Source organism: Capricornis sumatraensis, chromosome X (assembly GCF_032405125.1).
Source record: "Capricornis sumatraensis isolate serow.1 chromosome X, serow.2, whole genome shotgun sequence".
Taxonomy (NCBI): domain Eukaryota; kingdom Metazoa; phylum Chordata; class Mammalia; order Artiodactyla; family Bovidae; genus Capricornis; species Capricornis sumatraensis.
The window spans coordinates 40,250,102-40,255,657 of NC_091092.1; the positions used below are offsets into that span (position 1 = coordinate 40,250,102).

General features: G+C 42.1%; 1 non-coding gene across 1 annotated transcript; it reads left to right on the top strand.

Moving 5' to 3' along the window:
- Positions 1-4,732: 4,732 nt before the first annotated feature.
- On the top strand, positions 4,733-4,804 carry TRNAC-ACA (transfer RNA cysteine (anticodon ACA)). Its single transcript has one exon. It is a non-coding gene; the product is annotated as a tRNA-Cys (tRNA).
- Positions 4,805-5,556: the final 752 nt, after the last annotated feature.

A 5,556-nucleotide genomic window follows, 5' to 3' on the forward strand; every position in this document is an offset into this window, starting at 1 on the left:
GCTGGGAGGGATTGGGGGCAGGAGAAGAAGGGGACGACAGAGGATGAGATGGCTGGATGGCATCACTGACTCGATGGACGTGAGTCTGAGTGAACTCCGGGAGTTGGTGAAGGACAGGGAGGCCTGGCGTGCTGCGATTTATGGGGTTGCAAAGAATCGGACATTACTGAGTGACTGAAATGAACTGACTGAACATACTATATAATTTAGTCATGTGTATGCATGCTGTTTATTATCTCTCCTTCCCTGCTGGAATACAAGCTCCGTGGGAGCAGAAATCTCTTGTCATTTTTTTCGGTGATGTTATTTCCAGCCTCTAAAGTAGGGCTTGACACACAACAAGCACTCAATAAATATTTGTTGAAAAAATTAATGTATCACATGTTACATAGCTGGTTTCATGTACTTTTGACAGTTTCCTGATGCTTACATGCATCAGATCATTTTCCCCATCACTTGGGAGGTCAAAATATTGAAATTCCACTTCTCTTGTCCTCAACAATCATCTCCAATCTACATCTGTAACTTCAAGCTCTTTATTTGCAAACAGACATACCTGATTCTAGGTAGTGTGTTGAGGAACACATACAGATTAAATATCAAAGAAATCAAACTCTTTGTTCCAGTTTGGGAAAATACACCCAAAGATGAATAAGACCAGAGGATTAGGAATGATAGCACAGTCACAGCTGTTTGAAGACGGTAATATGAAGTTTTTGTTCCCATCTTTGACTAAAGGTACATTGACCGTTGGGCTGGAAGGCTTCTACATAATGAATGACAAGTTATATGAAGTATCCCATGCAATTCTCCTAGAAGTGTCCTCAAGGAAAGTGATTCCCATAAATCTCTTATTGCTGTTGTTAGCAGAATGAACCTTATTCTGAATAACATAAAATCTTCCTGTTAAAGAAAATATAGAGGATATTTTCTGTTGTTTCTTAGAATGAAAGAGCCACAAGGAAAAGGTGATCTGGACGCTGAAATGTTAGAATTTGGGGAACGGTTCCACTGACTTGGAAGAACAATAACAGATTTTAACTTGGGAGGCAACTTAATGTAGCAGGAAAGACATGGGCCTTGGGGTCCGATGAGGCATTAAATTCTGGCTCTGACACTTATGTTTTTACCTTGAACAGAGTTTGAGGAGGAAAAAGGAAGAGCATGCTCAGGTGCTCAGTCGAGTCCGACTCTTTGCAACCCCATGGACTCCAGCCCTCCAGACTCCTCTGTCCATGGAATTTTCTAGTCAAGAATACTGGAATGGGTTGCCATTTCCTACTGCAGGGGATCTTCTTGATCCAGGGATTGAACTGTTGTCTCTTGAGTCTCCTGCATTGGCAGGTGAATTTTTTACCACTGCGCCTCTTAATAACTTAGAACACAGTTTCACAGCCTATAACAATGGAGGTGGCCTGAGATGATTTCTTGTTTATGGTAGACAGAAAAAGAAAGAGGCCTGTGCTAGGTGAGGGCAATGATCTATATCAAAGCAAGATATTTATAACAAATCTGGTGGTTCTAGCAATGCTTCAGAGATCATAAACCAGCTCCATTACTGCCTGATAAAATCAGACGATGATGTCAGTGGGAAGGTGTAAAAGATCTTATATCTAAGTGTAAACAAAGACTTCTAAAAGCCTCTGAGCGTTTTCAGGGGCCCTTGCCCACCGTCTGGATGAATTGATTAGATGCTGTGTGAATTTTAAAATATTAAATTCTTTAACCAAAACTAATCTTACAAAAGTATTGGCAGTAAATGGTGTATATCACTCTTGAATTTCTATTGCTTGCTTTTTATTTTCCATGCTTATAAGTAGCAGAAAATCATCTCTGCTTGCCTTTGACAAACACTGTGGGGTGACCACTCTTGACTGAAAATACTGAATGATAGAGCTTCATGAAGAAGCTGGTATTGAATTCCAGCCAAACTTCTATGACTCTATTCGCAAAACTGTAAAAAAAAAAAAAACAAGGTATACTGTATGACAGAGGATTTGTGAGTTGCTTCTAAGAGAGAGAACATTTCAGAGACTAACTTGTATGTGAAAATGTTTGAATTCTGGGAGTTGGTGATGGACAGGGAGACCTGGCGTGCTGTAGTCTGTGGGGTCCCAAAGAGCTGGACACGACTGAGCAACTGAATTCAACTTGTATGTGGAAATGTTTGAACTTAGGGACCATTTCCACGGTATGTGGCCACACAGAACAGATATTTTAAATCCAAAGTCAGTTCCCTACAGTAAGAGACAGTAAGGGTACATGGACAGAGCCAAGCTTTCGAGTCACTGAGGCCTGGGTCTGAATCGCAGCACCACCACTTAATAACTGAGTAAGCCTGTTCTTTAATTCCTTCACCTTTCAACACTTGACATATTGGTACGTTCTTTCCAGGTTTGTTTTGGGGGCTCAATGACTTGGTATTTTTAAAAGGCCTGGCCTATATAATAGGTGCTCCACAGATAATAGATCATTTATTCATTCAACAAACATTTATAGAACACTTTCTCTCTATAGCAGTCATCGTGCTAGGTGCTGGGACTACCAAGAGAAATGGAATAGAGCATTCATCCTTAGAAGGTGAAAGTGTTAATCACTCAGTTGTGTCCAACTCTTTGTGACCCCATGAACTGTAGCCCACCAGACTCCTCTGTCCATGGAACTCCAGGCAAAAATACTGGAGAGTATAGCTGTTCCTTTCTCCAGAGGATCTTCCCAACCCAGGGATTGAACCCAGCTCTCCTGCGTTGCAGGCAGATTCTTTACCATCTGAGCCATCAAGGAAGCCCAGGTTCAGTTCAGTTCAGTCGCTCAGTTGTGTCCGAGTCTTTGCAACCCCATGAATCACAGCACGCCAGGCCTCCCTGTCCATCACCAAATCCCGGAGTTCACTCAGACTCACATCCATTGAGTCAGTGATGCCATCCAGCCATCTCATCCTCTGTCGTCCCCTTCTCCTCATGCCCCCAATCCCTCCCAGCATCAGAGTCTTTTCCAGTGAGTCAACTGTTCGCATGAGGTGGCCAAAGTACTGGAGTTTCAGCTTTAGCATCATTCCTTCCAAAGAAATCCCAGGGCTGATCTCCTTCAGAATGGACTTGTTGGATCTCCTTGCAGTCCAAGGGACTCTCAAAAGTCTTCTCCAACACCACAGCTCAAACGCATCAAAGGAGGTCACAATTAAGACCCAAAGACCCAGAAACCTACAAGATACTGTATGGAAAATCTGACACTATGAAGCTATGCATAGGCTATCATGAAGAAACAGAAGGAGGGGTTAAGGAAGGCTTTCTGAAGTAGGTGATGAACCTTAATCATTAATTGGGAGCTTTCTCAGGTGGAGGGGAGTAGAGAGGGATGCCACACAATAGAAGCAATCTGAGCAAAGGCCAGAGGTCATAAAGGTGAGGAACATCATGTGTGCAAGACACTATGATCATTTGGGTCTTGAGTATGAGAGAAGCATAATATATATGAGGGCAAGTTGCTGGAGGTGAGAATGGAGACGTGAGCAGGAAAAGTATTGCAAGTCCCTCCTCTTTTCCTCTTTCCCTCCTTTCCTTCTTGGAAAATCCAGAACATGTAGTTACTGCAGTTAGAGATGGAGAAGGAAGTTCCTATTCCTTTTTAGACTATTTGTATGGTGTATCTGGAAACAAAAGGGCCATTTTGAAACCATGTACCTTCACTCCCACTTGGTAACCAGAATGTATGGAAGAGAAAACAGTTCTCTAAAGCTCTTAGGTAGGGCAAGAAGACTTAGTACATAGTGTAAAGTTAGACTCTCCTTGCCGTAGAGCTTAGGTATTTAAGAGGGTGGGCTCTAAACAAAGCAGAATGAAGCAATGCCATTCGCAGCAACATGGATGGATACCTAAAGAGTATCATACTGAGTGAAGTAAGTCAGACAGAGAAAGACAATACCATGTAAGATCACTTATATGTAAAAATTAAAATATGCCACAAATGAACTTATCTAAGAAATAGAAAGACTCACAGAAAACATATTTATGGTTACCAAAGAAGAAAGGGGGTGAAGGAGGGATAAATTAGGAGTTTGGAATTAGCAGAGACAAACTACTATATACAAAGTAGATAAACAAGTTCCTACTGTCTAGCACAGGGAACAGTATTCAATATCTTGTAATAAGCCATAATGGAAAAGAATATGAAAAAGAATATCAATGTATATAGGCTTCCTTGGTGGCTCAGATGGTAGAGAACCTGCCTGCAATACAGGAGACCTGGGTTCAATGCCTGGGTTGGGAAGATCCCCTGGAGGAGGGCATGGCAACCCACTTCAGTATTCCTGCCTGGAGAATCCCCATGGACATAGGACCCTGGTGGGCTACAGACCGACCATAGGGTTACAAAGACACTATGCTTAGTCACTCAGTCGTGTCATCTCTCCATATATATATATATGGAAAGAGAGACTGAATCACTTTGCTGTACTGACACAATGTTTAAAACCAACTCTACTTCAATTTTTATTTTATGTATTTATTTTTTGGGTCTCATGGTGCAGCATGCAGGATCTCAGTTCCCTGACCAGGGATAGAACCCTCACCCCCTGCAGTAGGAGCCCAGATTCTCAACAACTGGACTGCCAGGGAAGTCCCTATACTTCAATTTTTTAAAAACAGTTTCAAGAGTTTGACCTCTAGATTCAGACAGACCTGGGTTTTAAATTCTACTTATTTACACTTATTATTTACTTACTTATCTGACTTCCCTGGTGGCTCAGATGGTAAAGCGTCTGTCTACAATGCAGGAGACCCAGGTTCAATCCCTGGGTTGGGAAGATCCTCTGGAGAAGGAAATGACAACCCACTCCAGTACTCTTGCCTGGAAAATCCCATGGACGGAGGAGGATTTACTTATTTACTCTTATATACTTATAATAAGTAAATATTTACTTGTTTATAATACCACTTCATGGCAAATAGATGGGGAAAAGTGAAAACAGTGGCAGCTTTTATTTTCTTGGGCTCCAAAATCACTGTGGATGGTGACTGCATGCATGAAATTAAAAGATGCTTGCTCTTGGAAGAAAAGCTATGTCAAACAGCATACTAAAAAAAAAAAAAAAACCCAGTAACGACATCACTTTGCCGACAAAGGTCTGTATAGTCAAAACTATGGTTTTTCCAGTAGTCATGTACAGATATGAGAGTTGGACCAGAAAGAAGGCTGAGCACTGAAGAACTGATGCTTTTGAACTGTAGTGCTGGAGAAGACTCTTGAGAGTCCCTTGGACAGTAAGGAGATCAATCCAGTCAATACTAAAGGAAATCAACCCTGAATACTCACAGGAAGGACTGATGCTGAAGCTGAAGCCCCAGTAGTTTGACCAACTGATGCAAAGAGCCAACTCAGTGGAAAAGACCCTGATGCTGGGAAAGTTTGAGGGCAGGAGGGGAAGGGGATGACAGAGGATGAGATGGTTGAATGGCATCACCAACTCAATGGACATGAGTTTGAGCAAACTCCAGGAGATAGTGAAAGACAGGGAAGCCTGGCGTGCTGTAGTCCATAGGGTCGCAAACAACCAGA